This window comes from Triturus cristatus, chromosome 3_1, assembly GCF_964204655.1.
Source record: "Triturus cristatus chromosome 3_1, aTriCri1.1, whole genome shotgun sequence".
In the NCBI taxonomy this organism is placed as follows: domain Eukaryota; kingdom Metazoa; phylum Chordata; class Amphibia; order Caudata; family Salamandridae; genus Triturus; species Triturus cristatus.
In genome coordinates, this window is record NC_140583.1 from 581,220,206 (window position 1) to 581,245,266 (window position 25,061).

The window sequence follows — 25,061 nt, forward strand, 5'->3', positions numbered from 1 at the left end:
CATTTTCTAGGAGTTCTCAACTACCTTCCTCATCAATTTCCGTAAAGCATTCCTCCATGCAACTGAAACATGTATTTCAACACCAGCAGCAGTCTAACTCCCTAGTGATCAACTGAAGTTTTACCACAAAGATGCAATGAGCAATTAGAGTGTGAACATTCTCAATATCTGACAAATATTTAGAAAATCCACTTCTTCTGCATGGTCACCTCTGATTTTTTGCCTTTTGTTGGACCTTATATTTTTGCTAGTGTTGGAACAATCTGAACTTTACACCTGCTGGCCATGGGCAAAGTGCATGTGCTCTCCCTTTAAACTTGGTTGAATTGCCATACTCCTAAATGGTATATTTAACTTACATATAAAACCCTAGTGTATGTTACAAGTTGTACCCAAGGCCTGGAAACCACTAGTGGACTGCAACACCTATTGTGCCATTTCCTACAGTGGTGGTGTAAACATGGCTTCAGACATATCCTGTGTAGCCTGACTGAAGCAGCATAAAAACTGCAGTTTGACCTGTCAAAATGAATCCTTTTGATCGGTCCAAATTTCGCTTTTAAAGATTACTAAGCCACCAGTATGCATGGTTTGCAGTCCACAAGATAGTGCCCATCTTATTTACGTATAGGACATGTAGAAACTAATGTTAATATATCCTTACAGTGACTTGTACCCAAAAGAAATTTTTTACTGTGGCATGCCTAGCTGTCCTATGTAGAAAACCAGACTACAAATTAAATCATAATACTTTATTTCAGGAATGGGACTAGATTGAAAAATAATTAAACAACTATTTTCTATAGGTGTTGAATATCAAATCCAATAGTGAAAGTTGTGTAGAAAGTTGCTTTTTTCCATGCCTTTCCTAGAGGCTTCGGACAGCCCGTAATGAACATTTCAATAGGTGTGAAAAAGATGTGAAGTGCCTCCTAAGAGCATACAATAGGCTGACATGAATGGGGAGAAGTGTCCTGAACCTGACAGAATAGGCATGGTGGGGCTGAGAGCACCATGTTTGATATTAGTGTCAAATCCTGCTTCAAAGTGAAATCCTGCTTAACGGGGTTAACATATAACACTTTGGGAGGCTTCCAGAAGACCCATCGAGCGCAAATTGCGAGTTGCAATTTCCAATTGTTGTACATCTGGCCCCAAGCACTATAAAAACACAGTTAACATGAAGACACACAATTAGCATTCCATCTTACACATCATATTGCTCAGGGCTACTCTCATTTTCCAGAGCCATGATACCAATCTTTGGATTGAAAGGATATAATTTCAGCATATGATGTGAAGTCAAAGTTTCTTGATCAGCCCCATAACCCTCACCCAAAGCAACAGACGTGCCCTCCCATCCTTAGTGAGGACACTGCACCAGTGGCGTGAGAGAGCTGATCACAGGTGCCTGATGTCTTGGCACAGTTTACTGGAGTCCCACTAATCCACTAGCCACTGGCTAGCTGTAGGAGGGTAGTGCTAGAAAGAGTGCCAGTTCACCCTGACACCCCCAGATATTACAAAAAGAAAGTGGGGGCCTGTTTCACTGGCTTCTATTCCCTTTCAAGGACTGGGATCAAGCTTCCTCTTCTCTGTCTCCCTTAATGTGCTGCAAGATACCTTTCCACACAGACTCCCACAGCACATGGGAGGGGTCTGGACAAATCGATATCACCTTCAAGGACTGGGATCAGACTTATCATTCTCTGTCTCCCTTGATGTGCTGCAAGCTTCCTTTCCTCCTTGCGCAGCTGTCTGCAATTTCCTTGTTCAAACCGCCAGCTCAACAAGACTTAAATAAACAGATGGTCCTCTCCCTAGTGCTGCTGATGCTCAAAATGGCACATTCATTTTCAGCAGAATCCATTAGCTAAAGAGAAAACTTCCTCATGTTCCAGACACGGTGAGCAACTGTCTTAGTTCACCTTCGCACCGAGAGTTGCGTCTAGCTTCCTTAGGACAGACCTGGTGTGTGCCGCCTCTTCAGTCATAGACCAGTCGTGAACAAAACCTGACCACTAAGACATTTATCACCTCTGATTGACAGGCTGATCCAATCAGAAGGTCTGCTACTTTTGAATCCTGATTACACCTCCAATCACAAACCATTCATGGTGTGTTTACTACAGTGACCAAAGCATGCACAGGATGACCTACTGCCTTCCCTTGTACCACCCCGTGCTATTCCCTGACCAGGAGGCACTGACCAGGGGGGGAGGGTTCTCTTAGCAGAGTTAGTGCAGCTAAACCCAGATAAGAGCTGAGTGTCTACCTCAGCCCACCAGACCTCTCCAAGGAATTGAAAGGGGCACAGGGGTGTTGGGATGTCCAGCAGAACAGCTCAAATTAAACACAATAGCTCAACTCATCATCCCTCCCCAGTACACCCACTGGCTCTCAAATAAATGTCAGGAAGACAAAGCCAACAGGATCCCAGGCAAGGGTAAGACTGCTCAGACGTAATCAGGAGGGTGGCCAGTGACTCACCCCTCCTGACTATAGATGCATTGCTGCCACCACTGTCAGACTACTACAGCCTGGGTAGAGAAGGCAGTAGCCACTCTCTGAAAAATAGGTGTGCACTAGGCATGCCCACTCAACCTCAGTGCCTAACTCTAGGTTGTCAATCCATGTAAACAGGGACACCCTCAGTGGACATGTATGATTGTCATGCTCACTGGGGTAGGGATCTAGAAACTATACAGTAGCTTTTAAGTGACTTGTCTGGAGATCACCATAAGGCAGGGGAAGCACTCTCTCCAGAGACATGCAGAAGAATTCCCGTCCCAACAGAAGGTCACAGCAAGTTGCCTAATTAGGAGACAGAGGAGAAGACAGTCAGTCCTAGGAAGTGGTCATAACCAAAGAGGTCCATGTGAAGCACACATCACATCAAGAGGCCTGGTCAAAAGGGAGAAGAGCCTGGCACAATGCCACATCGGGGAAGAGCAAAAGAAAGAAGAGCATGACAAGATGTCTCCATGCCAAGTCACAAAGAAGAAGAGGAAAGAGGAGTAGAAAAGAGGCATGATGCCACCTCACACATAATACCAATGAGCAGAAGTGTGGCATGAGGCCACAGTACCACATTACAAAGAAAAACTTGAAAGAAGTGGAGAGAAAAGAGTCATCACATGAAAGACCACTGACCGACATCAGTAATTATCATCATCCTCGGTCGTGGGGCCTACGATACTCCAAACAAGCCACACAGGGCCCTGGAAATCCAGGGGCAAAGGGCTCAGGGAATTCCAGTGAGAGGGGAATTCCAACCCAAGAGATGCATCTGCAGCAGCTCCATGACAGGCACCAGGAAGCACAGGGATCACAGACAGAGACTGGCTGTCAGGACTGACCAGTGTAAGCCACCCATTTGTCTAAAGTTCCTCCCAGTTATTTGCAAGATCCAGAGTATGCGCAAGAACAGTCCAATAAAATACCTTCAAAACCGCTGGTCGTCCCATTTATTTAAAGGGAGATTGATTCCTTCACAGCGGAATCCACAGCGGAATTTCAAGATGGCCGCCAGCATTGAGCAGCGAGGTTGTCGGTCTAGTTTTTGTCCCTGTTTACCGGCGCAGCTGTGCTCGCGAGTATGCTCGCGGCAAACTGCGCACTTCAACTGAGGCATTTTGGAAAACGGTCGCTTCTCTCTTGGTGGCGTTTTCGATTCCAAGGAAGTTTCCAGGTAGTGAGTTTTCCTGAGCATTGGCAGTAAGTCCTCTTCCGCGGCTGCGGTGAGTAAGCCTTACCTTTTGGAAAAAAGAAAACAACAGTATCCTTAAACAACATAAGGCTTTTGAGAGAACTTCAGTCAGAGTAAGATGTATTAGTCCTTCAGGTTTTGAGGCAAGTTCTTGAAGATGGATTACTAGTACTCAAGCCTTGTTTATTTAATTCAGTCTTTGACAGGCTTGGAGACATCATTCCTGTGACTGAGAATCTGGTAGAATAATTAAAGAACATCTTTCGGGCAACTCAATTCCACACATTGCCCACAAAGACATTATAAAAACAAAGAGACAATTGTTGGGAGAAGAGTTAAATGGAAAAGACCTGCAAGTAGGTGTAGTTATATATATATATATATCTGTATAAGGACACTTACCGGCAATAGTCAAGTTCTCTCCCTCTACTAAAGAATCTTGGTGCTTCATTGACGAGTAGACCTTCAACAACTGAAAGAAAAAGAGAATAGATTAAAAGACTGCCTAAGGTTTTCGCAAGGTAAATGAAGGAAAAGAATATAGAAAGATTTAACAATCTAGATAGACCAGAGAAACTATTTAACCCTGTGTTGCTTTTCTATTTAGTATTAATCAACCTAGAGAACCACTGAGTAGCGGAGATCATATAGGCAGCAAAGCTACAAGAGAACAGATAGCCATCTACGTAGGACAGGTAAAACTCATTTTGGTATTTGTAGGATTAATTAGAAATGTCGAGTATAGTTGTTTAAGAAGTTTTATTTTACAGGAAGGCTACATGAGAATAGCGGCAGACCTGTCCAGTTGAAGAAGAAGTGGCGTTTCTCTTTTCTTCCCAATCCCCTTTCCCCGCTCTAGTTGCCAGAGTATATATTGCTCGGGTAACGGAGTTGGGGAATCGTGGAATTAACATCGGCTCCTGCGGAGGACTAGTTCTGGGACAGGTACTTGACAGATTGAAGTGCCATTTCCAAAATACTTCCGCCTGAGCAGGATGGCTGAGGGATTGGATGTTAAGACCCTAGCGACAGTGTTAGATGGGATTCAGACACAATTGAGTGAAGCGATGTTAGAGAATAAGTCTCTTAGAGAGGAAGTGAGAAAGTCCAGTCAGGAAACTCTGTTTTTGCAACAAAGGGTGGAAGAGTTATCAGTTAGTTCAGTTTCTGGATCGAAGGAAAACAAATCCCAGACTTTTGCACCAGCTCCCACAGCTGCAGAATTAACCACACAGGTCATACATGCCATTTCTCCCACCATTCCACTGGCAGCTCCGGAAAGGTTTAGTGGGGACCCACATAAGGCACAAATCTTCCTGACTCAATGCTCCTTACATTTCCTTTGCAGGCCCATTATTTTTAAGGAAGATCAGTCAAAGGTGGCGTTCATGTTGTCCTACCTGAGTGGTGACGCAGCGCTTTGGTCGATGCCTCTAGTGAATAACAACGACCCAATTGTGTATAATTTTGATGAGTTTAAAAGGGAGTTTTTGCGGATATTCGTCAGAAGAACTGTTTCTCAATCAACGGATAATGAGCTGTTGGATTTAAAACAGGGAAATAGAGATTTGGTTGCTTATTTGGCGCAATTTAATAAGTTAATTGTTGAGACCAATTAGCCCGAAGCTAAAAGAGCTTCCATTTTTTTATCGGGGCCTCAAGGATGAGATAAAGGATGGACTGGCACAGATTCCTAAGAGACCTACTGATGTTTCAGAGTTAATTGATCTAGTCTTGCAGAGTGACCAGCGCCAGTGTGAGAGAAGGAGTGAGCGTCGGAAGGAAGTCAAGTATATTCCCCCCCGCTTCGACCGAGTCAAATTTGAAAACTCTAAGACTAAAGAAACCCCTTCTGAAGAGGAACCTATGCAGATTAGTTCAGTGCGTGGGCCTTTATCTAAGGAGGAAAGAGAGAGAAGACGATTGGGCAAGCTATGATTGTACTGTGGAGATTCCGGTCATTTTTTGAAAGAATGCTCCAAGAAACCAAAGAATAATGCATTAGTAAAAGACAGGCTCCACCAGTAAGAGGAGTTGCTCTAGTGGGAGCAGAAGAAAAGTCGACTCCTGATTCTCAATTGGTGGCGAATACATTGCAATCTTCTACTCCTCATTTAATTGTCGCCAGCTCTATCGAGTTTGGTGGAACCAGGTTGGAGGAAATCTCAGTAATGATTGACTCTGGTGCTACGGGCAATTTTTGTGACATTGGTTTGTGGAAATTTAGCTTGCAAACTGAACATTATCTGCGCCATCTTGCCTCTCCCCAGCGCCACGCACAGCGAATGCACGGCCGCCATTTTTAAGCACCCCACTCTCTCCCCGCTCATTCTCAATCGCGGCGCTTTCCCCTGGCGCTGCGAGCATCCCCCCGCGCGCCGGCCGCCCCCGCTCTCTCATACACGGGCCATAAACCCTCTCATTCAGCGCGACCCTGCCATGGGACCACATCCCACACCTGACCGACATCCCATACATGGTCATGCCCCTCTTTGATAAACCCCCTTCCTCTGCGCCCCATTGTCCGAACCGATCCCAGGCCATCACCTAGCCCTGCGGATGCAGTTTATTGCTCCTACTGTAAGGGAAACACCCCACATCAAAGGGATTACGGTGGATCAAAGCCCCTACCCCCTGAGACCCGGCCGGTTGCACACACCCCCGGGAATTGGCGGAATATCCAGCTGCGTGATAGCCATCTCCTACTGTGGGTGGGGTGGGGACTTCTACTGTAGATATGTGTGGGAACGGGCTTGAAGTGGGGGTTCCAAGGAATGTCTTCCCGTACATCAAAGCCTCAACAAGAATGTACCATATGTAATAAAGCAATAAACCTGTGTATAAGAGACCAGGTCTCAGAGATGCAGTTAGAGCACCTCGTGACGATACCTTGCTGTCTGATCTGATGTGTTCTGCTCCGACGGAATAAAACTTTGTTTCCTGCCTTCCAGTCTCCGGCGCCTGCCTCTTTCATTGGTAAATTATCGAGTGGTATGAGAGGCGATTACCGCCGGGCAATACTTGAAAGGTTATCGACTGAAACTGCCGCTACCATTTAACAATTGGCTTCCCAAACGTGGGGCCCATCAGCGACACGTGGATCCAGTGGGAGAGGTCCCGACGACAGAGTGAACGACTGCAACGATCGGGAGAGCTCCTGCCCAATAGACCCTCGTCTGGCAGCCGATCATCCGAACTTCACTGGTTCCGAGCAGACCTCTCTCGAGTGATCTACGGTCCTGACTGGGAACCATCAGGAGTGCCGCGGCAAATACGGAGAGTAGAGGACGATCGGGCGCTGGAGGCGGAAGACGAGAAACTGTCCACGCGGTCCGGGTAAGGTCGTGATACACGACAAATTGCGAAATAATTGATTGATTGTTTGAAGCTTTGGAATACTAGTATTGCTCATTGATTGTGCTCATTGATTGTTCTCTTTGAGATATTCGCTGTCTACAAACGGGGAGGAGTAGAAATACTCTCTCTCTCTCTCCCTTTGCAGATAGTGAAGGGTAGGTAACGCAGACTTTTGTCCCCGTTGAAACCCGTCGTGCCTATCTTTATCTCCCCACTGATTGATTGTCCGAACATTGATTGTTTTGAAGAATAGTGCTCTTTGAGATATTCTCTGTTTGCAAATAAGGTAGAATAGAAATATTCTGTCTAGTCTTTGCAAATAGTGAAGGGTAGGTAACGCAGACTTTTGTCCCCGTTGTAACCCGTCGTGCCTATCTTTATCTCCCCATTGATTGATTGATTGATTGTCCGAACACTAGTTGTTCGATATTGGTTCTTTTGGAGGTATTCTCTGCTTACAAATAACGAGGAATAGAGATATTCTGTCTAGTCTTTGCAAGCAGTGAAAAGATAGGTAGTGCTGACTTTTGTCCCCATTGAAACCCGTCATGCCTATCTTCTCCCCACTGATTGGTAGTTGGTTCTGCCCGGACCGCTTATTAGAGGTGGACCATCCGGCCCCACTGGAAGGCACCCATAATAAGGACATGTTCACTAAATATGGACTAGTCGCCGTAGCTTATACCAAGCTATGGCATAAATATACAAAGAAGGACCCCGAGAGTCAGTGGCCACTGATGGGATCCTTCGACGACCATAAGATAGAAGCGCTAGAAGTAGCTCTGCGTAGCAATAAGACGACGCCTACTATGCTTGACAGTATTGGCATGTGGCGCAAAGAAGCAACGCAACGGAAAAAGAGGGAAGAAGTAAAAGCAGAAAAGGAATTACGAAAGGCAGCCCACCTTGCCGCTAGAAGGTTAGAAGAAGAAATAAAGGAGAGAAGGGAAACTAAACTAAGGCAGAAGCCCGAAACATCAGGCCAGTACGCTGTTAGGACCCCTTCTTTGCTCTACCCTGAGTTATCCTCTAAACAGCGAACGAATGATGAATTACTATTAGGTCCCCCGATCATTTACATGCCCCCTCCATACGCACCCTCCCAATCGGTAGTGCAACACCCACAACCTCCAAACACGAACGAAAGCAGTACAGGGGCCTCGGCCCTCACGGCCTCCGCGCCGGCCGAGCCTCCTATACTGAACACAACGTCGGCAATAACGTTGGATGACCCTGAGATGAGAAAGAAAGATTCCACCAGAATGAATCGACTAACGAAGGATGAACGAGCAGGAATCGACAAAATAGTAAAGACTCTAGTGGAGCGTAAGGAAAGTGAGGAGTATATAACAGACGCATATAACTCGTATGCAGACAGCCGCAGACGACACTTTGTCGTACGACTTTGTTATCATGCCCTAAATGCATATGAGGATAGGTACCGCGATAAAGGTCCCGAAGGCTTAGCGACCCTATATAGGAAGGTAGACATTGGGGAAGAAGGAGAGGGCGATGTAACGAACCTCTTCACTCGTACACTCGAGGTCTATCGACACCTTAGAGAACACAGGCAGACCACCAAAGCAGAAACCCCCATAGCGACTAAGCCCCAAGAAGGAAGGGCTGATACCATGATGCCCATCAAAGAGGCTGCCCCCTACTGGGTCCCCCCACGAGGTCAGGGAACACATGACGACATCAACCACCAAGATGCGAAGGGAAGGGTTGTATATAATTGGGTCTACCAGCCATGGGACCGACAAGATATTTTGACCTTTAGAAAAACTCTACCCGACTTGAGAAAGAACCCGACTGCCTTCTACACTGAACTGGGTACAGCCTTAGGTTCTACGATAATGACTTTAGCAGATATCGACTTGTTCTTTGGGCTATGTCTGCCGGCTGATGTGTGGAAGCAAATCCGGAAAGTTGACCACGCTGAGCCGTTCGGATATACCTGGGTACAACTCGATACCATAGATAAACAGCGAGAACCGGGACAGAAACCCCCGAAAGCCATATTAGAGCTCCCAGACAAGATTGTACTTAAGTTGAAGACTCTAATCCCGGAAAGAAAGGTAGATTGGTCAATAGTGACGGCTTGTCGCCAGAAACCCCAGGAGGATGTGTCTGAATATTTCTCTTGGTTCGAGACTGTTTTCCGATTATAGTGGCCAGGACATGACCACTGCAACCGGACATCACCTCTTTGTCCAGAATTATGTGAAGGGTCTGTCACAAGAAGTTTCCCAGAAGCTACAGACCAGCGAGAGTAGTTGGGCAGCCTCCAAACCCACAGGAATTCTCCAGATGGCCCAATATTACGAAAACCAGAAGAACGAGAACGATAGGGCGTCAGAGAGGAAGAAAAAGGAACTGAAGGAGAGGGTAATGATAGCACAGTTGCAAGGGGTGACCATAGGAAGGGAACCCCCGAAAGGGAATTACCAACCAACCGCCCCTAGAAAGCTACCCCCTAGAGACCATACACCTGCACCCTACAACGGACGGAGAGACTTAGATGGGAACCAATGTGCGTTCTGTAGAGGGTTCGGAAACTGGAAATCCCAGTGCCCGGCCCTTCTGGAGCTGAACAAAAATAGGGATCCCAGAGACACAGCATATGACCCCAGAAATAGAGGACAGGGACGAGGGCACACGAACGACGCAATCAACGACAGGCCAGGCAGACCAAACACCTTTGATCGCCCCCGACAAAACCAGTGTCAGCAGTCCGACTACGAAAGCACCCATGACTTCGCATAGGACCGCCAGGGGCAAGGGAGGGATCCAGTCGAACTCCGTGTTGACCAGCAAGGTCCTTACGTCACTGCTAAGGTCTTGGGCACAAAATCTCCATTCCTGGTAGACACTGGGGCGACACGTAGTGCGTTATCCAAACGACTGATCCCTAGGGCACCCTTGTCTGGCTCACATGTAACCTCAATAGGCTTCGATGGAATGCCCTCCACTAACCCCTTATCAACACCAATCTCCTTTGACTTAGAAGATAACACCACTGACATGACCTTTTTGCTCTCCTCCAACACCCCCGATGCTATTATGGGACTTGATTTGCTAAAACATTTTCGAGCTACCATCAGATGCTCCCCAGACGGAGTTCGAGTCATCCTACACGATAACCCAGATCTGTCCAGACCCTGTCACACGCGGCGTATGCTCTCTATAACCGATGCTGACATGTCCCTACTCGACACATTACCTTCACATCTATGGGCTAAAACCGACTCAGATGTAGGGCGCATGGTGATCGACCCGGTACACATAACCGTCCGACCGGACGCAGTGCTCCCAAAGCTTCCACAGTATCGGATATCACCCGAAGGCGAGAAGGCATTGGTGGAAATCATCGAGTCCCTAGTCGAGGCAGGAGTGGTAGAAGAAGTAGTCAGTAATGTTTGCAACAGCCCTATCCTACCCATTGTAAAGAAGCAAGGCGAGGGAGATGAGAAAGCCTACCGTTTCATTGTTGATTTGCGAGAGGTTAACAAAGTAGTCATACCCCAGTACCCCGTGGTCTCAGACATCACCACCATCCTCACCCTGATTCCATCCACTGCCACCACCTTTACTGTTATTGATCTCAAAAACGCATTCTTTTCCATCCCCATCCACCCAGACAGCCGCTACCTGTTCGGCTTCACTTTAAAAGCCCGTTCGTACAGATTCTGCAGGGCACCCCAAGGCTACACTGAGAGTCCCAGTATTTATAGCCAGGCCCTCAAGAGGCAGCTAGATGCAGTCCAACTACCCGATGGAGTGGTGTTGATGCAGTACGTGGATGACATTCTTTTGGCGGCCGACACCACTCCACTTGCCGTCACAGCCACCATTCACCTCCTCCACTTCCTTGCGGAGAACGGTCACAAGGTCTCCAGAAAGAAATTGCAATTCTGCCAGCCCCAAGTAACGTATCTAGGCCACCTACTATCCAAAGACGGGAGGAAGCTTACCCCTGACCGAATTCAGACCATCCTAGAAACCCCTGTTCCCAAAACTCAGAAGCAAGTGCGGTCCCTAGTAGGCCTCACCTCCTTTTGTCGACAATGGTTGCCAAACTTCAGTCTTATCGTAAAACCTCTGCTTTCCCTGCTGGCTAAAGATGTCCCCTTCCCCCTCCCCTGGACACCCGAATGTCAATCCTCCTTCAAAGAATTACGAGACGCCCTCTGTTCGGCCCCAGTCCTAGAAACCCCAGACTACACTAAACCTTTCTCCCTCTACACCCACGAAAGGGAGGGATGTGCGTTGTCTGTCCTAACCCAGTCCATAGGCCCTAAACAACGCCCTTGTGCCTACTTCTCTGCCACTCTTGACCCTGTAGCCAGAGCTTTGCCCGAATGCCTTCGAGCAGTAGCCGCCGCGGCTATCTCTATCCGGCAAAGCGAGGGGATCGTACTCTCAAACCCCCTCACAGTATTGGTACCCCATGCGGTTGACACCCTCCTGAACCAAACCAAGACTCAACACCTGACTACCGCACGACTGACCGGTTACGAACTGACTCTGCTTGCACCCCACATCACATTGAAACGATGCACCACTCTGAATCCAGCTACTCTACTACCTCTCCCTGACACTGATCCCAATGCGTCCCCTATACACGACTGTGTGACCCTCACCGACGAACAGACCAAGAGTAGGGTCGACCTCCGAGATACTGCCTTCCCGGACCCTGACGGAGAACTGTGGGTGGATGGCTCATGCATCAAGCTCCCCGATGGCACCACCTCAGCTGCCTATGCAGTCACCACTGCCCGAACAGTTGTTGAGACAGCCCGCATCACACAGCGATCCGCACAGGCGGCGGAACTAATTGCTCTCACACGAGCCTGCATCCTGGCAGCAGGGACAACCGCAAACATCTACACAGACAGTCAGTACGCCTTCGGGGTAGTTCACCACTTTGGGCTCTTATGGAAAGAGAGGGGATTCTTGACTTCTCATGGCACACCCATCCTGCATGGAGATCTAGTCTCTGCCCTGACCGAAGCGGTCCTCCTCCCCACACGGCTGGCTGTGATCAAATGCCAAGCACACAAGAAGGTGACAGACATTATAGGACAGGGAAATGCACTAGCTGACATTACTGCCCGAACCACAGCCAAGAATAGGTCCACGACCCGTATGTACGTGACCAGGTCACAAGCTGAGAAATGGAAGGATGCTAGGGAAACGATTAGGGACATCCAATTAGCCAGTACACCACACGAGTTAACTGAATGGGCACGGGTGGGATTGAAGGACGATGATGGTTGCTGGCGGACTAAAGACTCGAACAAATGGTTGCTACCAGACTCATACTTGATCCCCATGCTGACCATGGCACACTCCCCCACACACATAGGGTCTGCCCCCATGATCGAACTCATCTCCAAAGTCTGGCACAACGACAAGATCCCAGACTCAGCCAAACGTCTGGTCCAACAATGCCTAGTATGCCTCCAACACAACCCTGGGAAAGGAACTGCTGTACCCCGGGGAGGGTTCGGGGTCCCCAATCACCCTTTTGAAGTCCTACAAATGGACTATGTCCAGTTAGAAAGGTGCCAAGGTTTGAAGTACGTACTTGTCGTTGTGTGTGCCTTCAGCAAGTGGGTGGAAGCCTATCCAACCCACGACAACACCGCCTTGACTACCGCAAAAGTACTACTGAAGGAATTCTTCCCCCGATACGGCCTTTGTCGAATTTTGTGGAGCGACAATGGCCCTCACTTCGTAGCCGAAGTTATCCAACTCATCTTAAAGGGGTTGGGTGTAAAACAGAAATTCCATGCGGTCTTCCATCCCCAATCTGCAGGCTTGGTTGAGCAACACAACGCCACCTTGAAGCTTAAGATAGCAAAAATAGTCGCCACCACAGGACTGAGATGGCCAGACGCTCTCCCGCTAGCATTGCTATCAATGCGTTCCACCCCCACTAAACACCACTTAACCCCCTACGAGGTCGTTTTCGGGCGGCCCATGAACCTTTGGGCTGCTCCAAAGCCAACATCCATCCACGACGTCCCGGACGTCCTCATGTCTGACTATTTGTATACAAATCACAAAATGAAGAGGGGGGACTGGGAGCCAATTAGAGAAGGTCCTGAACCAATGCTCCCAAAGTTATAACTTAAGATTACAATGGATGGTATCAGTTCCTATGGATGAAGGGGAACATCCACTAATTATGTGGTGTTATAAAGAAAAGGGGTAGTCTCCTGGGATAGGTGAGTGTGTGAAGAAAGAGAAAGGTACTCCTAGGTTTTGTACGTAGTGCCCTCACACACCCTTTCGAGTGTATAGCATCATCATCGGGCAATGTTGCTCCTCGTGGGGGTGGCGCTGCAGTCCCTCACGGGCCCCAAGGGGCTCTCTAGCGGAGATCTTTTAGGAGTTTGCCACAGTGGTGAGTGCGGGTATGTGGGAAAAGGTGTCAGTGAATGTGAATTAAAATGGAGCAGGAGGCCCTGTCAGTTTTATTCGTAGGACCCCTGCTTCAGAGTAAAAGTCAACGGGGATGGAGATGCACGTATGTGCCGTTGTGAGAGGGGAAATAAAAACAAATAAATTCCCACTTCTCTCAACCCGAGTGTCAATGTGATAAAGTGTAGTTTAAAAAAAGGGGGTCGACATGTTTCGCGCTACAGATTGGTCCCTAAGGGATCCTAAGCGCTTCATCAGGACCAATTAAAGAAAAAGAAATACCAGGGATCAGGAAAAGACACTCTGTATCCCTAGACAGACCTGATTGTGGTAGTGATTGGGAGGACCCGTTCTTATACTAAAGTCCTACTTATCAACCTAAAAAGGAGACAAAAAGAGGGGGGGGGGGGAGAAGAGAGAAAACATACAAAAAAGGGAGTTCAGAGCCCAGTTACATATAAATTATATATGTTCCATTTACAAAGAGCTCGAAGTCACAGGTGCACTGGTTGCGCCCAAGTGAAAAATGCATGGGACTAGTGAAGCGTCGGTGCGTCTTCGATGTGACATGCATAGTAAAAATGAACAACAGTGTGAGGTAGGTTCTACCTGAGTAGCAATGGTTGACATTATCAACCACGTGCTGTTGTGACGGAGGTGCATAGAGGAGACTATGCTGCATACTAGACTGGTATGGTGACATCGTGCGTTTGGATAGTACAACTATGCCGCCCAGTGCCATGTATGTGGATAATGGGTAGCCCCAGGGTTATTGATGTACAAGGTGGCGCTGGTTACCATCACGTCCCTTTGTGAGTACGTTCGAAACGCGGCTAACCTGGAGAACATAGAACTGAATCCCGTGCAACTAAAGGTGTTTGTGTAAGGTCGGGAGCTGAACTAACCCAAACCTGGAGTCGGAGTCTCGACCCTGTGCAAAATAGAAGGGGGAGACGTGCCCGGAAAACAGGGAGCTCAGATCGAGTGCGTTCTTGTGTAGGGTCTGGCACGTGACTAGACCGGACCTGGAGTTAGGCGTGACCGATGTGGATACATAGAAATACAAATCGGGACAAAAATCGAGACATAAAATCCCGCCTACCCTCCCCTCGTCTGAGAAGGGCTCCTTCGGTAGTGCCGCGCCGTGATAAGCTAGAAAAAACAAACAGAGTACAGGATTGGATTTACATCGGGAGGGCCCATCGGATACAAAGGGGAACCAGCCTGGCAGCATTTATGAAAGGACACGGAGTTACTTACTTCTGTTCTTCCTTCACGGGACCGGAAACCTACCCGTCCTGCGGTACTGCCGGTAGTATACCAGGTCAGGAATCGGACTTCCCTAAATACGGGAAGCAACGCGGGAAGTTGAGGCCGTGACGTCATCACGCGGCGTGAAGGGGGGATATCAGTGGTTATCCAAACGGTGGCGGCCATGTTGGAGTGGGGACGCGAGTCGTGGGATACTATAGATAACGGTACTGACTATGCTCCAAAAATAGTGAAAAGGCTCCCAATGGGTTGCTGAGATTATCATCAATCTGAGTTTCTGTACCCTATAGGATTAGGAGTCAGTGTAGTAAATTAATAAAGGCTATAGAGGTACTCCTTTAATTCTCTATGTGTGTGAGATGCTTTTCGGAAAGGGGAGGGGAGGCCATCTTGGAGTGGTGACGGGGGAAAATGTCATCTGAATGAGCTGCCAGTGGTGATAAATCGATATCAATGATATCGTAACTCCCTAGAGTGTATGCTTTGCGTTAGAAACTGGAACAGGCACAGTAGTGGGGTCGGGATTGCTGAAGTTCTTAATAATTGATATGGTGTTATATTGATGGAGAGTAAGGTGCTATAGCAGGTATCTGGTAGCAACTAGCCCTGGTCTAGGAATATTAGTGTGAAAGATCCACCCAGGGTATATCCTCGTTCAATCCTCTTTTGTTACTACTGAGTTTGAACACCCAACGTTGTTCTTGTCTAAATAATGTGGTTGCTGACCACTGGGGGTTGGATTCAATTATTGTCCATTGTAAACTTTCTGGGGGGTGATCTTTGTCCAGAAAATGGCTTTGTAGTCTGGTGGCTGTGCGTTTGCGTCGGATTGTACTTTTATGCTCCCCTATTCGCACCTTCACTGGTCTGGTGGTCATGCCAATGTACTGTAGGTTACAGGGACAGGTAATTAAGTACACGCAATTCTTGGTGTTACAGTTCGTGTGCCTTGTCTGTTTCCAGAGCCTAGAAAGTCCCAAATCTATTTCCTTAGTAGGACTGGTCTGGGGGCATGCGGTGCATGAGCCACATGGATAATGTCCAACCACTGGAGGTAGGTTCCATAATGTGGGTTGTGTCTGAATGGTTTTCTTTGGCCGTGTATGCACGAGCATGTCCCTGAGGTTCTGGGTTCTTTTGAAGGAGAAGAGTGGTTGGGGACCTGGTAGGAACTGTCCAGTTTCCAGCATCTTCCAGTTCTTCTTAATGATTTTTTGAATCTTGTTAGAATTGGGTGTGTAAGATGTAACACAGGTCAGTATATCTGTGGTCGGTTTTTCTTTTATTTCAAGTAGTGCTTCTCTGTGGTTATTTCTGGCTCGTTTTCGGGCTTGGTTAATGATTTTCTTTGGGTATTCCCTTTGGATCAGGTTTTTTGTTAGGGTGTCCGCCTCTCTCTCATATTCTGTAATGGTATTACAGTTACGTCGTAACCGTAGAAACTGACCCACTGGTAAATTGTTCCTCAAGGATTTAGGATGGTGGCTGTTGAATAGGAGGAGACTGTTCCTGTCAGTCGGTTTTTTGTAGTTAGTAGTCATGAGGGACCCATCTTTCAAAGATATGAGGAGGTCTAAGAAAGGGATAGACTCAGATGACATCGTGCCAACAAAGTTGAGGAAAGGGTTAAGAGTATTGATCCATGTGAAAAAGGTTCGGCATGATTCTTCATCCCCTTTCCAAAAGATGATAATATCATCGATGTACCTTCGCCATAGTAGAATATTAGTCTTGTAAGGGTTGCCGTCTGTGAGGATGTGCTCTTCTTCGAAGTCTGCCATGTACAAACAGGCCAGACTCGGCGCGAAAGTACTCCCCATGCTGGTCCCCTGGGTCTGATGGTAAAGTTGTTCTTCGAAGGCGAAGTAGTTCTCTTTCAACGCTATAGTAGCACAGTCACAGATGAAGGTGATAGGTGTTTCAGATGGCCATGGGTCCACGTTTCGGAGCACTTTGTCCAGGACTAGGAGTGTCGCATCTTGAGGAATGTTCGTGTATAAAGCCTCCACGTCTAAGGTGACTAGGAGGGTGATTGATTCTGGTGTTTCAAATTGTTCGATGAGGTTCAGGACTTCTGTTGTGTCTCTCAGATAGGTAGGAGTCTTAGTTACCAAGGGGCGTAGAAATACATCGCAGAACTTGCTGAGTGGTTCTAACAGGGAATCAATCCCTGAGACAATGGGCCTGCCAGGTGGGGGGGTGACCCCTTTGTGGATTTTTGGTAGGCAGTAGAAGTACGGAGTACGGGGGTACTTGTTCATGAGGAATGAAGCCTCGTCCTTCGTTATCCAGCCTTCTGCTTCGGCCTCCACAGTCAGGTGCTGTATCTTGGTGGTGAGACGTGTGGTAGGGTCTTCTTCAATAGGCTCATAGTACCTAGTATTGGAAAGTTGTCGCAGGCATTCTTCATCATAGACGACCTTGTCCTGAATAACTATGGCGCCTCCCTTGTCCGCTGGCTTAAGGACGATAGTGTTGTCCTCTGTCAAATTTTTAAGAAGAAGTCGGTCTTTTTTAGACAGATTATTGTAGGGGCGGGTACTGATTGTATTCTCTACCTCTTTCAGTACAGCCTGTTCAAAAGTTAGTACCTCGTGCAGGGTCATTGCTGCAGTGGGAGTGAATCTAGATTTTTTCTTGAGACCTGAGCCGACAGGTGTAGTCTCTGGCTTGTCTTGAAAGAATGCTTTAAGGCGCACCTTGCGAAAGAATTGATGAAGTTCTTGATGTAACATGAAGTCGTCTTCCTTTGGTGTCGGTACAAACCCTAAGCCTTTCTCCAGAAGGTTGTTCTCATCGTCAGTGATGGGTCTCGAAGATAGGTTCACCACTAGGGTCTTGTTGTCTTGCTTCTCAAGGTCATTGGTTCCGGGTCCTGCCAATGGACGGACTTGTTGTTTCCTCTTCTTTTGCCTCTGCCTCTGCCCCTCCCTCTGTTGAAAAAAGGTGGGGGTGGGTTCTGGTATTGTTGATAACTCTGTATCGGGTTCTGTCCCATGGGACCGTTCCATACGGGTTGGGGACCCATCCATGGTCCTTGATACATTGGTGTTGAGAATGGATGTGTAGGGAAGCCGTGAAACAATGGTGGTGGTGGATGTTGGTGTCTGTATCCTCCTCTTGGTTTCTGATTCCTATTGTCATAGTTGGATTCATTGCTCGATGAACCAGAGCTGCCTGAGTAATTGCTGCCCGTTTCTTCTGTTGAGGTGTCCATGCTAGGGAAGACATAGTTGTCTTTTGTATATGGATAGATCTTTTCTTTGTCGAACCTCTTTACATCCTTTTGTAGTTGATTGATTTTTTGTTTAGTGAGATATTCTTTGTGTTCATTCATTTCCAGATTTATCTCTGAAAGTTTCGATTTGAATGAAGTAATTGAAATGCCTGTCTTGAGTCTGTTCTCCGACAGGTTGATCTGAACCAATAGTTCATCAGAAAGGCGCTTTGCTGTATTAATGATCAGTATCAGCCAATCACGTGTACATTTCCAGGATATTCTTGACCATTCGCGCCGGAATGTCAGATCTTCCAAGAATATCCTTGGGGCCAAAGTTATCAGAAGGCCATTGGGGGCGATATTAGCTCTAAGATACTCTGTCATGATTGTTCCATGTAAGGCTGTTTTTATCTGGAGTTTGCGCAGATTTTGAAGCGACCTCCAGTCATCGTTACCACTGCCCGATGGTGCGCTGCCATCTTCAGCTAAGAGTGATGGTGCTCTTAAGATCTCAGCTACCATCTCGTCATCAAAACTAAGGCCTGGGTTGTCCATCGTGTACCAGGGATTAGAGATGTCTATCTAGATCGTCACAATAAACCCCCGGTAGAAGGGGGAAGGGAAACGTGTGTAAAGAAAGGAAAATAGAGGGTAGTCCCACGGCCAACGGCCGTACTTATCACAAATCACAAAATGAAGAGGGGGGACTGGGAGCCAATTAGAGAAGGTCCTGAACCAATGCTCCCAAAGTTATAACTTAAGATTACAATGGATGGTATCAGTTCCTATGGATGAAGGGGAACATCCACTAATTATGTGGTGTTATAAAGAAAAGGGGTAGTCTCCTGGGATAGGTGAGTGTGTGAAGAAAGAGAAAGGTACTCCTAGGTTTTGTACGTAGTGCCCTCACACACCCTTTCGAGTGTATAGCATCATCATCGGGCAATGTTGCTCCTCGTGGGGGTGGCGCTGCAGTCCCTCACGGGCCCCAAGGGGCTCTCTAGCGGAGATCTTTTAGGAGTTTGCCACAGTGGTGAGTGCGGGTATGTGGGAAAAGGTGTCAGTGAATGTGAATTAAAATGGAGCAGGAGGCCCTGTCAGTTTTATTCGTAGGACCCCTGCTTCAGAGTAAAAGTCAACGGGGATGGAGATGCACGTATGTGCCGTTGTGAGAGGGGAAATAAAAACAAATAAATTCCCACTTCTCTCAACCCGAGTGTCAATGTGATAAAGTGTAGTTTAAAAAAAGGGGGTCGACATGTTTCGCGCTACAGATTGGTCCCTAAGGGATCCTAAGCGCTTCATCAGGACCAATTAAAGAAAAAGAAATACCAGGGATCAGGAAAAGACACTCTGTATCCCTAGACAGACCTGATTGTGGTAGTGATTGGGAGGACCCGTTCTTATACTAAAGTCCTACTTATCAACCTAAAAAGGAGACAAAAAGAGGGGGGGGGGGGAGAAGAGAGAAAACATACAAAAAAGGAGTTCAGAGCCCAGTTACATATAAATTATATATGTTCCATTTACAAAGAGCTCGAAGTCACAGGTGCACTGGTTGCGCCCAAGTGAAAAATGCATGGGACTAGTGAAGCGTCGGTGCGTCTTCGATGTGACATGCATAGTAAAAATGAACAACAGTGTGAGGTAGGTTCTACCTGAGTAGCAATGGTTGACATTATCAACCACGTGCTGTTGTGACGGAGGTGCATAGAGGAGACTATGCTGCATACTAGACTGGTATGGTGACATCGTGCGTTTGGATAGTACAACTATGCCGCCCAGTGCCATGTATGTGGATAATGGGTAGCCCCAGGGTTATTGATGTACAAGGTGGCGCTGGTTACCATCACGTCCCTTTGTGAGTACGTTCGAAACGCGGCTAACCTGGAGAACATAGAACTGAATCCCGTGCAACTAAAGGTGTTTGTGTAAGGTCGGGAGCTGAACTAACCCAAACCTGGAGTCGGAGTCTCGACCCTGTGCAAAATAGAAGGGGGAGACGTGCCCGGAAAACAGGGAGCTCAGATCGAGTGCGTTCTTGTGTAGGGTCTGGCACGTGACTAGACCGGACCTGGAGTTAGGCGTGACCGATGTGGATACATAGAAATACAAATCGGGACAAAAATCGAGACATAAAATCCCGCCTACCCTCCCCTCGTCTGAGAAGGGCTCCTTCGGTAGTGCCGCGCCGTGATAAGCTAGAAAAAACAAACAGAGTACAGGATTGGATTTACATCGGGAGGGCCCATCGGATACAAAGGGGAACCAGCCTGGCAGCATTTATGAAAGGACACGGAGTTACTTACTTCTGTTCTTCCTTCACGGGACCGGAAACCTACCCGTCCTGCGGTACTGCCGGTAGTATACCAGGTCAGGAATCGGACTTCCCTAAATACGGGAAGCAACGCGGGAAGTTGAGGCCGTGACGTCATCACGCGGCGTGAAGGGGGGATATCAGTGGTTATCCAAACGGTGGCGGCCATGTTGGAGTGGGGACGCGAGTCGTGGGATACTATAGATAACGGTACTGACTATGCTCCAAAAATAGTGAAAAGGCTCCCAATGGGTTGCTGAGATTATCATCAATCTGAGTTTCTGTACCCTATAGGATTAGGAGTCAGTGTAGTAAATTAATAAAGGCTATAGAGGTACTCCTTTAATTCTCTATGTGTGTGAGATGCTTTTCGGAAAGGGGAGGGGAGGCCATCTTGGAGTGGTGACGGGGGAAAATGTCATCTGAATGAGCTGCCAGTGGTGATAAATCGATATCAATGATATCGTAACTCCCTAGAGTGTATGCTTTGCGTTAGAAACTGGAACAGGCACAGTAGTGGGGTCGGGATTGCTGAAGTTCTTAATAATTGATATGGTGTTATATTGATGGAGAGTAAGGTGCTATAGCAGGTATCTGGTAGCAACTAGCCCTGGTCTAGGAATATTAGTGTGAAAGATCCACCCAGGGTATATCCTCGTTCAATCCTCTTTTGTTACTACTGAGTTTGAACACCCAACGTTGTTCTTGTCTAAATAATGTGGTTGCTGACCACTGGGGGTTGGATTCAATTATTGTCCATTGTAAACTTTCTGGGGGGTGATCTTTGTCCAGAAAATGGCTTTGTAGTCTGGTGGCTGTGCGTTTGCGTCGGATTGTACTTTTATGCTCCCCTATTCGCACCTTCACTGGTCTGGTGGTCATGCCAATGTACTGTAGGTTACAGGGACAGGTAATTAAGTACACGCAATTCTTGGTGTTACAGTTCGTGTGCCTTGTCTGTTTCCAGAGCCTAGAAAGTCCCAAATCTATTTCCTTAGTAGGACTGGTCTGGGGGCATGCGGTGCATGAGCCACATGGATAATGTCCAACCACTGGAGGTAGGTTCCATAATGTGGGTTGTGTCTGAATGGTTTTCTTTGGCCGTGTATGCACGAGCATGTCCCTGAGGTTCTGGGTTCTTTTGAAGGAGAAGAGTGGTTGGGGACCTGGTAGGAACTGTCCAGTTTCCAGGATCTTCCAGTTCTTCTTAATGATTTTTTGAATCTTGTTAGAATTGGGTGTGTAAGATGTAACACAGGTCAGTATATCTGTGGTCGGTTTTTCTTTTATTTCAAGTAGTGCTTCTCTGTGGTTATTTCTGGCTCGTTTTCGGGCTTGGTTAATGATTTTCTTTGGGTATTCCCTTTGGATCAGGTTTTTTGTTAGGGTGTCCGCCTCTCTCTCATATTCTGTAATGGTATTACAGTTACGTCGTAACCGTAGAAACTGACCCACTGGTAAATTGTTCCTCAAGGATTTAGGATGGTGGCTGTTGAATAGGAGGAGACTGTTCCTGTCAGTCGGTTTTTTGTAGTTAGTAGTCATGAGGGACCCATCTTTCAAAGATATGAGGAGGTCTAAGAAAGGGATAGACTCAGATGACATCGTGCCAACAAAGTTGAGGAAAGGGTTAAGAGTATTGATCCATGTGAAAAAGGTTCGGCATGATTCTTCATCCCCTTTCCAAAAGATGATAATATCATCGATGTACCTTCGCCATAGTAGAATATTAGTCTTGTAAGGGTTGCCGTCTGTGAGGATGTGCTCTTCTTCGAAGTCTGCCATGTACAAACAGGCCAGACTCGGCGCGAAAGTACTCCCCATGCTGGTCCCCTGGGTCTGATGGTAAAGTTGTTCTTCGAAGGCGAAGTAGTTCTCTTTCAACGCTATAGTAGCACAGTCACAGATGAAGGTGATAGGTGTTTCAGATGGCCATGGGTCCACGTTTCGGAGCACTTTGTCCAGGACTAGGAGTGTCGCATCTTGAGGAATGTTCGTGTATAAAGCCTCCACGTCTAAGGTGACTAGGAGGGTGATTGATTCTGGTGTTTCAAATTGTTCGATGAGGTTCAGGACTTCTGTTGTGTCTCTCAGATAGGTAGGAGTCTTAGTTACCAAGGGGCGTAGAAATACATCGCAGAACTTGCTGAGTGGTTCTAACAGGGAATCAATCCCTGAGACAATGGGCCTGCCAGGTGGGGGGGTGACCCCTTTGTGGATTTTTGGTAGGCAGTAGAAGTACGGAGTACGGGGGTACTTGTTCATGAGGAATGAAGCCTCGTCCTTCGTTATCCAGCCTTCTGCTTCGGCCTCCACAGTCAGGTGCTGTATCTTGGTGGTGAGACGTGTGGTAGGGTCTTCTTCAATAGGCTCATAGTACCTAGTATTGGAAAGTTGTCGCAGGCATTCTTCATCATAGACGACCTTGTCCTGAATAACTATGGCGCCTCCCTTGTCCGCTGGCTTAAGGACGATAGTGTTGTCCTCTGTCAAATTTTTAAGAAGAAGTCGGTCTTTTTTAGACAGATTATTGTAGGGGCGGGTACTGATTGTATTCTCTACCTCTTTCAGTACAGCCTGTTCAAAAGTTAGTACCTCGTGCAGGGTCATTGCTGCAGTGGGAGTGAATCTAGATTTTTTCTTGAGACCTGAGCCGACAGGTGTAGTCTCTGGCTTGTCTTGAAAGAATGCTTTAAGGCGCACCTTGCGAAAGAATTGATGAAGTTCTTGATGTAACATGAAGTCGTCTTCCTTTGGTGTCGGTACAAACCCTAAGCCTTTCTCCAGAAGGTTGTTCTCATCGTCAGTGATGGGTCTCGAAGATAGGTTCACCACTAGGGTCTTGTTGTCTTGCTTCTCAAGGTCATTGGTTCCGGGTCCTGCCAATGGACGGACTTGTTGTTTCCTCTTCTTTTGCCTCTGCCTCTGCCCCTCCCTCTGTTGAAAAAAGGTGGGGGTGGGTTCTGGTATTGTTGATAACTCTGTATCGGGTTCTGTCCCATGGGACCGTTCCATACGGGTTGGGGACCCATCCATGGTCCTTGATACATTGGTGTTGAGAATGGATGTGTAGGGAAGCCGTGAAACAATGGTGGTGGTGGATGTTGGTGTCTGTATCCTCCTCTTGGTTTCTGATTCCTATTGTCATAGTTGGATTCATTGCTCGATGAACCAGAGCTGCCTGAGTAATTGCTGCCCGTTTCTTCTGTTGAGGTGTCCATGCTAGGGAAGACATAGTTGTCTTTTGTATATGGATAGATCTTTTCTTTGTCGAACCTCTTTACATCCTTTTGTAGTTGATTGATTTTTTGTTTAGTGAGATATTCTTTGTGTTCATTCATTTCCAGATTTATCTCTGAAAGTTTCGATTTGAATGAAGTAATTGAAATGCGTGTCTTGAGTCTGTTCTCGGACAGGTTGATCTGAACCAATAGTTCATCAGAAAGGCGCTTTGCTGTATTAATGATCAGTATCAGCCAATCACGTGTACATTTCCAGGATATTCTTGACCATTCGCGCCGGAATGTCAGATCTTCCAAGAATATCCTTGGGGCCAAAGTTATCAGAAGGCCATTGGGGGCGATATTAGCTCTAAGATACTCTGTCATGATTGTTCCATGTAAGGCTGTTTTTATCTGGAGTTTGCGCAGATTTTGAAGCGACCTCCAGTCATCGTTACCACTGCCCGATGGTGCGCTGCCATCTTCAGCTAAGAGTGATGGTGCTCTTAAGATCTCAGCTACCATCTCGTCATCAAAACTAAGGCCTGGGTTGTCCATCGTGTACCAGGGATTAGAGATGTCTATCTAGATCGTCACAATAAACCCCCGGTAGAAGGGGGAAGGGAAACGTGTGTAAAGAAAGGAAAATAGAGGGTAGTCCCACGGCCAACGGCCGTACTTATCACAAATCACAAAATGAAGAGGGGGGACTGGGAGCCAATTAGAGAAGGTCCTGAACCAATGCTCCCAAAGTTATAACTTAAGATTACAATGGATGGTATCAGTTCCTATGGATGAAGGGGAACATCCACTAATTATGTGGTGTTATAAAGAAAAGGGGTAGTCTCCTGGGATAGGTGAGTGTGTGAAGAAAGAGAAAGGTACTCCTAGGTTTTGTACGTTTGGATAACCACTGATATCCCCCCTTCACGCCGCGTGATGACGTCACGGCCTCAACTTCCCGCGTTGCTTCCCGTATTTAGGGAAGTCCGATTCCTGACCTGGTATACTACCGGCAGTACCGCAGGACGGGTAGGTTTCCGGTCCCGTGAAGGAAGAACAGAAGTAAGTAACTCCGTGTCCTTTCATAAATGCTGCCAGGCTGGTTCCCCTTTGTATCCGATGGGCCCTCCCGATGTAAATCCAATCCTGTACTCTGTTTGTTTTTTCTAGCTTATCACGGCGCGGCACTACCGAAGGAGCCCTTCTCAGACGAGGGGAGGGTAGGCGGGATTTTATGTCTCGATTTTTGTCCCGATTTGTATTTCTATGTATCCACATCGGTCACGCCTAACTCCAGGTCCGGTCTAGTCACGTGCCAGACCCTACACAAGAACGCACTCGATCTGAGCTCCCTGTTTTCCGGGCACGTCTCCCCCTTCTATTTTGCACAGGGTCGAGACTCCGACTCCAGGTTTGGGTTAGTTCAGCTCCCGACCTTACACAAACACCTTTAGTTGCACGGGATTCAGTTCTATGTTCTCCAGGTTAGCCGCGTTTCGAACGTACTCACAAAGGGACGTGATGGTAACCAGC

General features: G+C 47.3%; 1 long non-coding RNA gene across 1 annotated transcript in view; it reads right to left on the bottom strand.

Moving 5' to 3' along the window:
* Nucleotides 1–740: 740 nt before the first annotated feature.
* The window catches only part of LOC146860588 (uncharacterized), a 56,726-nt gene continuing 32,405 nt past the window's right edge, over nucleotides 741–25,061 (bottom strand). Inside the window, exons 3-4 of the long non-coding RNA XR_014979180.1 lie at nucleotides 4,112–4,181; nucleotides 741–3,755 (exon numbers count right to left, since the gene is read on the bottom strand). This is a non-coding gene — a long non-coding RNA (uncharacterized LOC146860588). The remainder of the gene's footprint in view (nucleotides 3,756–4,111; nucleotides 4,182–25,061) is intronic.